Here is a 13,579-nt window from a genome sequence, read left to right as displayed (position 1 = left end):
GATGTTATATAAGGAAGTCTATGTCCAAATAATAGCCTTAAGAAATACGGGGTTCAAACAAGGTAAAACAGACTTCCCAAAAGCCTTTAAAACACTAGTGTGCCCATAGCAGGATAACAGGGTATATAATATGCAGCATTTTCCAAACATATTTGAATAGAGAAGTTTTTTTTTTCTGCAGAGTCTTAGAGGCTACCCATTCCAACGCATTTTGGAAAAGCTAGTATAGAGCAGCAAATGCATCGTGACTAAGTGCCACATGACAGATACCATGTGTCGTCTCTCCCATTCAGCAGGATGAAATGCCTGTGTTTCTAGGATTGTTGGCACTTATTATATGGAGTTGCTAAAGGAAGAATGGAATATAGGGCTGAGTCCTAATTTTGGCTTGAGTTTACAAACTACAACTTTTTTCAAATCAGCAATTCTCTCGATTTCTTCATTGGAAAAAAAGAGAGGTAATATCTATACTGCAGAGTGCTTTGTGTGGGTTAGTGGAAACTATCTATGAAAGTTCTTTGTACTCTACAGACAGTAGGTAGGTAAATATGTAAATATGTAAGGTAGCATACGACTGTAGCACTAACGGTGAGGGTACTTTAAACAAAATCCTGCCGTTGACTGTGGAAGAGTATAGGGAGGTGGTTTGCATAGATGGTGATTCTGAAGAATCCACCTGCAATGCAAGAGACACGGGAGATGCACTTTCAGTCCCTGGGTCGGGAAGATCCCCTGGAGAAGGAAATGGCAACCCACTCCAGTATTCTTGCCTGGAGAATTCCATGGACAGAGGAGCCTGGTGGGCTACAGTCCAAAATGTTGCAAAGAATTGGACACAACTGAATGACTGAACACACAAACTGGCAGAAGGAAGCAGTTTGGAGAGAACTATGTGTGCAGTTCCAGACTTGTTAACAACTACCTTTCAAATCCATTGGAAAACAAAGAATCAGGATACACAACTGGCAGATGCTCAGAACTGTTTAAAACACAATTGGGGAAACAGAAGTATTTGATTCTGGTTTGTCATTCTTTAGCAAGAAATACTGAGGCAATATCTTGTCAACATTTTGCATGATATTTTAACCGAAAAATTTCAGTGACCTAAAAAGGCAGCCAGCTCTCTACCTCTGGCAGAAGGAGCTTCCCCTGCACTGAGCCCAGGTCAGAGGGAACAACAGTGATTTCCTTTTGCCCAGCAGCTGACCTTAACTGTGTCCAGATATTCAGCCTCTGTTGGCCTCACATCTTGCCAAATCTACCATATCAGTATTTCATAGCTCCCATCAGAGCCAGAACTTGTTATCAACATATCTCTCAAACATAACAGAGTTCCACTGTGGCTGTAATTGCTGTTTTGATATCCCATATATGCATAACATTTAAAACCTTGAGATTCTTTTAAATAAATTAAATTTATTCTTCTTCACAAGTTCTTTGAGGTGGGCTTGACTGATAGTATCATTGCAGAGGTGAGGACCTTATCATCCCAGGTTAGTAAGTATATTCCTAAGCTGAGGTCACATTAGACGCTGTGACATTAGACGCTGTGATCCCTAGTCCTGCACACTAACACCTGGTCCAGCCTGCCCCAACACCTTCAGCGCCAGAATCTTGTCAGCAGGTCAAAGGCAGTATGGATAGCAAGTCTGGTCTCTAATTTTAGTGGAAAAAAAATAGTGGATTAAAATACTGGATAGTGTGGTAACTCTAGGTGTCCTGCAAATATCTCCCTACCTGGGTACTTCAGGGCTGAAAACTGCATCCTTCAAATTCATCCTGTCCAGTCCCTTTCTTTGATGTCCTGTTTTACCCGGTGAATTATTGCGAAGGCAGCACTGGAGACAAACACCAGGGACTAAGAACACACCAGCACTCCGGACATGGAAGAAAGGAAAGTACCAGCTGCACTTTCTTCCCACTGGTCAAGAAGAAGGCATGCCATCACGAAGGCTTCCAGGTGCACATACCCTGCATGAACATGTTGGCTGAAAGGACTGCTCTAAGGTTCTGCGAGCATATCCAGGGTCCCGGAAGTGTCTGCTAGCACATGTGAATTCCAGAGGGAAGGGAGGCTTTTATTAAAACTTAGGATCCTGCAGAACCCAGAAGGCCACAAGCTGAGGAAAGGAAGTGGTGGAAACAATTAAGAAATCTAAGCAGAAACGGTTGCTGGAGAGAGGGCCACAACTGTTCTTTCGACCACATCCGATATTTGCTTCAAATTGTTATGCAGGACAGTAATTGTCTCCTGGGAGGGCAAGAGGCTGGCCTCTAATAGGTTTCAACAGCAAAGCACCCTCATAAATAGTGCATATTGTGAAACCAGAGGTTTCTCCTTTTCCAGCAGACCTCTCCCAACCCTCCTCCTTTAATTAAAGAAACATGGCTTACCAAGAAACAAATACCTCTTTTCATAAGGCATTAAGTATGGATTAAGGAGGGGGAAAAAAGAGAAAGAAAAGAGTTCTACACTGAAGAAGTGAAGGCTTAATAAGCCATTCATGCAGAGGCTGTGATAAATAGATAATTCTTGTTTCTAATCAACAACACTGCTTGGTGATTCCCTAGCATCACCTATCTGGCATTTGACAGTATCATGCTCCTGAGGACCATGGCTAGTCTGGAATTTGAATGCGTCAAGACTCAATCTGAAGCAAACCTCTGTTCTGGTTAGTCTGGTTTCTCACCAACCCTGGTTTATTACCTCCACCAACTTCTCCAATTTTGTTCACACTGTATTTTCTTGTGCCATCTGGTGGATTTCAAGTGAATTTGCAGAATTCAAAATAATTCCACAGAAGTGTTGACTTGTTTCATTTTCAAGCTCACCTCAGAGAATCATTAATCACTCCTCTAAAACCTTAATTTTCTTGATCTTTTCTAAACAATTTGCCTGCGCTTTTCTCACATCTACTTTGACTTTTTAAAAATCACTTATATTTTTGGATCAGTAATCAGCCACGTCACAAAAATTTAAAAGATGCATATGGTGAAAGTAAGTCTCTCTTCTCCAGTTGTTCCATTCCTATTCTGAGAGGTAACTTCCACTTACCTTATTCCAGAAATGTACACACACATGTTTGCCTTTAAGAAACGTTAGTGTGTTTTACACACTGATTTGCTTAACTTTTTTTTCTGTTCATTAACATATTGAAGAATTTTCCATCTAAGTATATATCCCTGCCTCATTGTTTTAGACAGATATATAATGTTCTATGATGTAATGTTGTATGGTGTAATGTACATTATATAACCAGTCTTTAATTTTTTGATAATTCAAAACAATACCACAGTGAGTACTCTTGTACTTCTATTGCTTACGTCTGATAAAGGTATGTCTATCTATAGAATAAGTCCTGAAAGTTGGATTTCTAGATCAAAGGACATAGAGGTGAAAAACGGTGTCACATTCCAGTTTTATAATTTTTTAAAAAAGTTTTAGAGCAGGTTGAGAATCATTTCATATGTTTAAAATCCACCTGTATTTTCTTTTAACTGCTCATCCATTTTCTTTATCTATTTTTCTATTGAATTGTTGACTTTTTATTATTTGTTTATTTGTTGGAGCTCTTTATATATTAACAAAATTACTCTAGTGCTATCAGCTGGAATTTTTTTCCAAATTTGTCATCTGTCTTTCCTCTTTATTTATGATGTGCTTTTCCAAGAAGACATTTCTTTTTACTTTATTGACAAATACATTAGTCTTTCCACTGGAGATTAGAATCAATCTCTCTAATTCAGATATCTTTAGGATTACATTATATTTCTAAATTAATTAATGGAGAATTATCTGTATAATGTTGAGTCTTCCTATCCTAGGATATGTTATGTTTTCCATTTGCTAAATGATTCTTTTGTGTTCTTCAGTAGTGCTTTAAAGTTGACTTCATGTAAGTCTACACTGTTTTAAATTAATTAATTTATTTTTGGCTGCACTGGGTCTTTGTTGCTGTGCACAAGCTTTCTCTAGCTGGGGCCAGCGGGGCTATCTTCACTGTGGTACGTGGGCTTCTCATTGCAGTGGCCTCACTTGTTGAGGAGTCCAGGCTCTAGGCACACAGGCTCACAGCTCTAGAGCACAGGCTCGGTAGCAGTGGCACGTGGATTTAGTCGCTCCGTGGCATGTGTAGTCTTCCTGGATCAGCAATCAAACCCGTGTCCCCTGCGTTGGCAGGCACATTCTCATCCACTGTAACACCAGGAAAGTCCAAGTTTACACGTTTGTGTGTGTGAATTTGTCCCCAGAATCTAACCTCTTCTCACCATATCCACTCCTACTGCCCTCATCTGGACCACCGTCATCTCTCCCCTGGGTTACTTTGTCTAATCTTATCATCTGATTTCCCTTCTTCCACTCATAGCCACTCAACAGTCCATTCTCAATACAGCAGCTAAAGACCCATCAGAACACAAATGGATCATATCAGCATCTCTGCTCAAAGCCCCACAGAGGTCCAGTTTTCACTCAGAGTAAAAACCAAAGAACTCATAAGGGCCTGTGTAGCCCTTTATAAACTGGCCACCCAGTCTTCCACCTCTTTGGCCCATTACCTCTCTGACCTCAGGCTTTATTTCCTATTTCTCACCCCATGCTCACTCTACTCTAGCCACTGTGGCCCCTTGCTGCACTTTGAACATGCCATGCATGGTCCCTTCTAGGATATTCCTACTGACTGTTCTGCCTAGAATAGGTTTTACTCAAAATATAGATGGCAGATTCTCTTACCTCCTCCTAGTCTGTGTAGATTTTATGTCCTCAGTAAAGCCTATTCTGACACCCGGGTTTAAAAGTTCACCCTATTCACGCACCTTATGTTAGAAGTTTTATTGCCCTTACTCTGCTCCTGTAGCACATACAACATTCTATTACACTATATCATTAAATACTACAACATCATTACACTATATCACAAAAATCATCTAATATTTAGAATAGTTCTTGGCATTTAACAGGCACCTAGTAAGTATTTGTTGGGGCTTCCCATGTGGCTCAGTGGTAAACAATCTATCTGCCAATGCCGAAGATACAGGAAATGTGGGTTTGATCCCTGGGTTGGGAAGATCCCCTGGAGGAGAAAGTGGCAACCCACACCAGTATTCTTACCTGGAAAATCCCGTGGACAGAGGAACCTGTTGGCCTACAGTCCATGGGGCTGAAAATAGTCAAACATGACTGAGTGACTGAGGACACGAGCACAAGTATTTGTTGTGTGAATCAGTCGATTAATGGTAGACTCTTCTTCATGGCCCTTATTTTGTCCAAGGGAAACAATGATGCATTCTTGACGCTGGTGGTCCAGGTCATTCTCAGTACAGCCTCTTTGCTTGGTGGACCACATCACTTAACTTTTGATTGCTGAGACTCCACCTCATATCAACCCACTGTGTTCAACAAACAGCTATGGAGGCCACCAACTTCCGAGGGGTCCCCGTGAAGTGCCTCTCACCTGACTTCAGATGAAGGGTGTGTACCTCACCCTTCTGAAAATGATAGAGGCAGGGGAGACTCTCACTGGCACTTATTAGGAAGAAAACTCTTCTCTAATCTCCATTTTCTCTCTTGACATTTCCATCCTCTTTAAGGACTAGACCTGTGAGCAAGCACGGAGCTCATGTCTGGGCTCAGATGGCTTCTTGCAAGCCCTGTGCCACTGGCATCAGTGCCTCTTGTTAAAATGTGAGAGCATGTCTGCCTTTCCTAAACTGGGGAACAAGACTTTTATTTTAATATCTTGTTACATATGATTTTATAAAAATATAGAATATTGTTCTGTGTCTTTTAAACTTACAGTGAATGGTTTCATAGCGTATATAACACTCTGAAGTTTGATTTCTCAATCAAAAGTATGCTTTGAAGAGCTATCCACATTGATACATAAAGCCCTAGTCCATTCATTTTAATAGTTGTCTAGTATTCCACAGTTTACTTTTCTGTCCTTCTAGTCCTAAACATTTGAGTTGTTTTCAACCTTTTATTATTACCAACTGCAATAACATCCTTCCACATGTTCCCTTGGGCATATGTAAAATAATATATCCAGGATATACACCTACAAGTGAATTTGTTGAGTATGCACACTTTCAATTTTAAGAACTATTGCAAAATTGCTCTCCAAATTACACTCCCACAAACAAAATACTAGAATTCCCTTTTCTCTAAATAATCACTTCCTTGCCAATGCTGGTTATGGTCACGATTCTTAATTTTTACCAATTTTCCTCTTTAGAGAAAATTGACTACTAATATTCTTTGATGATTTTCTTGTAATATTTTGTCTTTTTTACTTTTTGTATGTAATATAGATTATTCTGGATGATACTCTTTTATCTGTCACATGTGTTAAAATACAGTACCTTTGTTCCTTCTACTTTCTCACTTATATTTTAATTTTACTGTGACTTTCTAAAACTTGAATAGTCAATCTTAATACTTTTTTTGTTTCAACTTAGGTCTTTGCTGTCTTGTTTGAGAAATTATTCCCTATTCTGAGATCATAAAACATTCTCTGATATTTTCTTCTAATTTTGTAATGTTTTTTCAGATTATAGTTATTAATCCATCAGGATATTATGTTCACATATAATGTGAGGTAGTGATCTTGTTTTACTTTTTTTTAACATGAAACAAGTTTTTCCAATGCAATGGTTATTTATTAATGTTATCCCATCTCTCTGATTTATCTGATTTTTTTCTCCTCCATTATATACCGGGGGCCCATACATGGTTGTTTCACTCCTCAGCTGTCATTTCTGTTCTGATGATCTATTTGTCATATCTTACCTTAGTTACTGTAGATTTATAGCTAATTTGGATGTTAGGTAGCTTAAGTGTGTACCCTTTGTTTTTATTTGAGAACAGTTTTAGCTATTGACTATTCTTGATTATTTTTTATCTCATGAAAAATAGAACTTTTAAAGTTTCATGAAAAATCCAATTCACATTTTGTTGACACAGAAATGAATTTATAGATGACAAGTTTTCTACAATGTACTGCTTTTAGTCACATTTTGAAATGTAGCACTATTTTTTATTCAATGTTAACTTTTAGTTTTTATATTTGTCCTCCTTCACACTTAAGTTTTTCAGAAATATATTTCTCCTCTAAAAGTAGGACAGCTGTTGTTGCTTTCAACTTCTTTTTATTGTTGTTTTCTAATTTAATTATTTATATGTGATAAGATAATATGGACCATATGAATAGATTCTCTGGAATTTGTTGAGACTCTTCTCATGACCTAGCATGTTATCAATTTTTATAAACATTCAATAGGATCTTTAAAAGAATGCATTCTTGGTCTGTTGGGAACAAGATTCCATATTTACTATTAGATCGAGATTTTAAGTTATGCCTTGCAAATCTTCTACATTTTTACTAACTTTCTTTTGTTTTCTTGATCTATCAATTTCTGAGAGAAATGTATTAGAATCTCCCACTATGATTTTGGATTAGTCTTTCTCTTTGTAATTCTCTTAAAGTTTGTTTTATGTATTTTGAGACTAGGTCATTAGGAATAGAAAGCTTATGATTTATATATCTTCTTGGTTGATTGTTAAATTTCCCCTTCACTTTCAAAGATCCACAGTTCCCAAAAAGTATTTGTTTGCTTTTGGGGTACATAAATCACAAAATACTCCAAACTGCACGTGTCAGTACCATTGATCTACTTCTCACTTGGGTCATTCTGTGTAGCATGCTCCAAGTGGAGTAGAAATAAAAATGTATTTATGTATCCCATAAAAAAGTATCCTATAGAAAGAAGATCAATGATTCTCCTGAAAAAGTGCCAGGGAATACGGCTAACTTTAAATAAAATATTTTCTTCTATTGTCCCCAGTCCATGCTGGTCTCACCAGCCTCCTCACTGTCCTCCAAATGGCTAATGCTTCTTGCAGTGTTTGCCCTCCTCCTGTACACCAGGGCACATGGTCCCCGTCTGTCAAGACCTCGTGCATGTCCCATTTAGTGTCTCTTTGGGCTTTCCCCATGGCTCAGTAGTGAAGAATCCACCTGCAATGCAGGAAATACGGGAGACACAGGCTCAATCCCTGGGTGAGGAAGATCCCCTGGAGTAGGGTGTGACAACTCACTCCAGTATTCTTGCCTGGAGAATCCCATGGGCAGAGGAGCCTGGTGGGCTAGAGTCCATCGGGTCACAAAGAGTCAGACACAACTAAAGCACGCACGCGTATTTTGTATGGGTGAAAGCGCTGAAACCACACTTCAGTACTCAGTTCCTATGTGATTACAGAGAGATTAAGAAACATGTCTACCTCTTCTCTGTGTCTTTGTTTTTACATAGATTAAATGAGGATAATGCCGGTCTCAGAGATTTGTTTCAATGATTGATTTTTTTTAAATGTGATATTCCTTGAACTTAGTTATTTCTTCCTTTTCATTTCTTCAGTGTTTTACCTGAAGAACCCAGTGCCCTGAGATCCTTTACTTGCTCGTGTTTGAACATGGTTCATTAAACATTTGTCTTTAACTCTGGGAAAAAAAAAAAAAAAGCCCTCTCATCTCAAATTAGTTAGAACCACAAAGTTTAGTACACTATCAGCCTCTATCTTTACATCCAAGTGAATTTTATTTCTCTCTGAGGAATTCATTCTAGACTGAGAAAAGTCTCACGAAGGCAGGGAATAGTTCCTATGTCTCTTTATATCCCCTATAGAGCTTGAAGAACATTGAGTCCATAGTTGGAGAGACTTAGAAAATAGTTGCTTGTTGACGGAAGGAATAAAATGAAATTTACCTAATTCTTCTCTTGATCAACTTTTGGTGGAGATTATAGCTGGCGGAGGAAACCATGAAACTAGAGAAAATAAAAGGGCCTGGACAATTAGACCTTTTTCCATAGTTGGGTTCCTGTACCCAAGTCTCACTAACAAGGAGAGAAATAAAAGAAGATCAAATACATGCCCATAGCTTCTAATACTAAATTTTCTAGGAAAAAGTCAAAATTTTTATTCACTAAGTTTGACTTTGAAGGTGAGAATTTGAATGATTTATTTCAAAAATCAAACCAATTGTGTACTAAACTTTGCTATTTTTGGAAAATATTGTAACAGGCACAACTTTCCTGATTACAAAGAGAAGGCAGTGCAGACATGTGGAGCTGTGAGCCTCTCTGTATCACCTCTCTACCCATAGAGATTAGCAAACAGCCTGAAACGAGGGACGCTCCAAGGGGACGTTGCAGATGGATGACTGAATGAATGCGTAAATTAATGATGCACAAGCAATAAAAGCCAGAGACCAATGCTTACCCCATGAGGGTTCTGCTGTCTCCTCAGTGCTGCCGAATGCAAGAAAGCACAATTGTAGGCAGTGGTTTTGCCCCAGAAGAGTCCACTAGAGAAAGCAGCTGCTCTGAACTATACTTAACCTCTGTCAACAGAGCAACCTGTTGCCTGCAACCTTCACAGCTGGAGTCCCTTGGGAGGCTGTGTTAGGCCATGATGTGCCCAGGGTAAAAATGTGAACGGTAATTACGTTCCCAGTACTCTGTCCCCTTCTCATTCTATGATTTTGTGCCCTTCCTCCACTTCCCACTTCTGACTTCTACAGAACTAAACCCTACACCCATGTGAAAATTAGAACTCTGTGCTTCCCCTTCTAAAAGAAAGGAGTGGAGATAATGTTAGTGCCTTAAAAGCAGTGAAATAGCATTGGAGGTAGGGAAAAGGGTAGGAGAGAAAAGGGAAGAACAAAGGAGAGTAACATCTATCTTCAACAATGTAGGAAACTTTGTGCTGGGCACTTTTGTACATTGCCTTCACCCCCCACCCCAGTAAAACTATGGGGTCAATATTATTATACCCAGAAAGGTTAAATAACTTGAAGAAGCTTATATAACTAGGAATGTAAAACAGACCTCTAATTCAGGTGTGTCTCATTCTAAAGTCAGTGTCTCTCCATGGCATTGCTGCTGCTGAGTCACTTCAGTCGTGTCCGACTCTGTGCGACCCCATAGACGGCAGCCCACCAGGATGCCCCATCCCTGGGATTCTCCAAGCAAGAACACTGGAGTGGGTTGCCATTTCCTTCTCCAATGCATGAAAGTGAAAAGTGAAAGTGAAGTTGCTCAGTCGTGTCCGACCCTCAGCGACCCCATGGACTGCAGCCTACCAGGCTCCTCCGTCCATGGGATTTTCCAGGCAAGAGTACTGGAGTGGGGTGCCATTGCCTTCTCCGGTCCATGGCATTATGGCCACATAAATAATTTGATTAATTTTCCACACAGTGTTGAAGAGTTATATGTATTACTGGCTTAAAATACAGAGTGACCATAAAATCTAGTGATACAGATAAATTACTTTTTTTTACAAATTGAACCCACTTGGCTACTTCTTCCAGGGCACAATAGAGAAACAGGTTTATTCAGTGCAAATTAGAGACACAAATAAGGCAGTGTATCATATGTATGAATGCACAGAAATGGACATGCTGCCTTAATAAATCGTTTCTTGCAGTTTTGCACTATGCATTGAGATCTGGCTCTTTAACAAGGGACAACACAGTGAGCACATTGTGTAATGTCATTGAACATATTCTATCTTTTTGTAATAATTACCCATTTATCTTGTGTGATTACCTGTGTTTCCAGTTTTTTGGCCATCCCATATAATCCAGGATTCAAAGAGTAATACTACTTTGAACCCAAAGGAATAACTACATACTGATTTTCGGTGTGAGGGAGAAGTAGGATAGATTTTTCCTTTTTTATAGTAATGACGACTAGAATCACAGTATGTTATTGATCCTCTCTTCTTTCCCTAACTAACATAGGATTGATTCTGGGCTCATTTTTCACCTTATGCTACTCCAGTGGTCTGACTATATTGCCAATCATGCTGAGTCCCCAAACTTATCTTCAAGAAAAGGACCTTGGAAATCAATGATTCTGTTACCCAAAGTCCTAAAATTCAACCCCCTCAGAAAACAGTTATCCCTATATTCTTGTTGGCCTTCCCAGGTGGCACTAGTGGAAAAGAACCTACTTGCCAATACAGGAGACATATGAGATGAGGGTTCGATCCCTGGGTCGGGAAGATTCCCTCAAGTAGGGCATGGCAACCCAGTCCAGTATTCTTGCCTGGAGAATTCCATGGACAGAAGAGCCGGGAGGGCTACAGTCCATAGGGTCACATAGAGTCAGACACAACTGAAGTGACTTCACGTGCACATACACATATTCTTGTTATTGACGAGTCCGGGATTACCTAAGGTGCAGTACTTGGGTCACCTCCCTCCCTTCACTATCACTCCTCCAGTTCAACACCCTGTAAAATGAAAGATGGCAGAGACTGAGGAAAATAGGAATGAAGGAGTTAATTAAGCTGTGGTCCTTAGCACAAGTCTGTAACATCGATCTTATTGAATCTCGATAAATGCTTACAACTCATCACTACTACAAGTCTAATTAGACATTTATTGCTTATGTAATTCTGAGTTAATGGCATAGCAACAAGATTTATATCTCACATATTTGTTACACCTCAGCACTCTTCACTTTAATAATCAATTGATATTTAGTTAACATACATTAACTATCCTATTAAAACTAAATTAAATGCTATTCTGATTTGATTTTATTAAATAAATGCTGGCAACACTAATGAGGTGCAGCCCATTTAAATCATAACAGAACAGCCAAATTCAGCCCCTCTGTTAAGTGAAGTAATTTCAGAGTGGAAAAAAATGAGCAATTGTGATCCTTGAGCTGACAATTTTATAAATACTGCACAACTCAGTCATGATGGATTCCTGACCAACATCTCAGAAGACTGAAAGAAAATTCCATAATACACTTCATTTCCAATAAGGCTGTGCTAAATATGTCATAGAGAAAACACTTTCCCCTTGGCCTCTGTTATAAGGTTACTGATTTTGAGAAGAGCAAGATAATGTTGCTCCATGAGAGGAATTCAATTTAGCCCCCAACTTTTCTGATAAAAATACTTCTGAAACAAACTAAGCTGGACTTCCTTAAGCATTTGAGTATTTCTCTTTGGTTGGGGAACTGGATGTTGTTTTACCAAGAAAACTGAACTGAAGAAATAAATTACACAATAAATATCCACTAATTTAACAAAAATCAAGTACCTGCAATGTCCCAAATGAAATATTAATAGAATACGATCCTATCTCATAGGAACACATATGCTGAAGTTTTTTCCACTGTAACAGATTCTGTGAGAAATACAATACAAACCATGAGGGATGGGCTATGCCCTTAAGTTTATAGTGTCATCAGGGGGAAAAGATACTGACCTGTAAATATTACCTGGAGCTTGTGCATCCAGAGTCTGAATGAGGAAGGACCCCATCATAGCCCAAGTGTTATGTAAAACATGCTTAAAAAATACTGTCGATCAAATGAAAGCTTCTCTAACGCAATAGACATGGATTCTTTTTATCCAAGTCCTCATAGAAATGCACACCATGTGAAGTTTATTCTTCCTCAATTGCTAGTTCCTCGTCATGAAAAACCAAACGAAAGGTAGAATAGTTGACAATGGTACCTAGGTGCCAACAACAATAGTCAGAAAGCAGATTCAACCCCATATCTTGGCAAACCATTGTACTGGCAACTCCTCACTTATGTGCTGCCAACCTATAACTGACACGTAGAGCTTGTTTTTCTCCAGCTGAGAATTCATACTGTTCCAGCAAAGTCTGCAACTGGGACCTTGAGCTGAGCAGGTAGCTCAGGTAGGGAAAACATCCTGGTTTCTTGATGTAATTATTAACAGCACCAACTTTCACTCTCAAGGATGTGCCAGTTCACGTGATAAATTATATAATCACCTTGGGTACAGGATAAAGTCTGCTGAACCAGGAATCTGAGGCAGGACTTCTGGTTAAGAGGTAGATTACACACAATTAATGGACACTAGGTCCTGTTGTAACAACAACTGCAGCAAAAGTAAGTTTTGCTGACTCCAGAGCCCATTAGTGGAAATCAAGGATATTGTTGTTGGAGGTGGAAGAATAATGATCCATCTCCTTAATAAACTTGTACAAGTTTTAGGAGAAGATGTGGGCAAACAGTATGTTAGCCGCTTCAGTTGGCTATTGTATGCATCCAATAGGAAAGAGATGAGCTCAAAAAGAACTGGTCAGTTTAGATGCAAGGAAAAAAGATAGCATCAGAAACTTGGGGAATTTTCATGGTTTGGAAGATACAACCAATTCTCATTTACATTTCGGTGAAACGTAGAAAAGAATATCTTTGAACCACAAAATGACTAAAACTTCGTTTCATGTCAAGGACCAAATCAAGGGGTTGGTGCATGTCATTTGTTGAAACTTTTTAATCTATTGAGATGGCATCCAGAAAATCCTTTGAATCAGACAAAAAGATTCAGAGGAAGAGATTAAGTGCCTGGGGCTCCTAGGGAAATATGGTAGATACAAGGTCTATAGCAGCCTGTTTCAACACAGGATAGGAATTCTTTGACAGGAATTAAATAGATAAGAAGTTAAAAGTTAAAAGTGTTGTACCACCAAGAGAACGACTAATCTAGATTGAAAGATACTGTTCAAGACTTTCAACAACCCTTGCTGTT

The sequence above is a fragment of the Bubalus bubalis genome, chromosome 4, assembly GCF_019923935.1.
Source record: "Bubalus bubalis isolate 160015118507 breed Murrah chromosome 4, NDDB_SH_1, whole genome shotgun sequence".
Lineage (NCBI taxonomy): Eukaryota > Metazoa > Chordata > Mammalia > Artiodactyla > Bovidae > Bubalus > Bubalus bubalis.
This window is presented reverse-complemented; position numbering follows the sequence as displayed.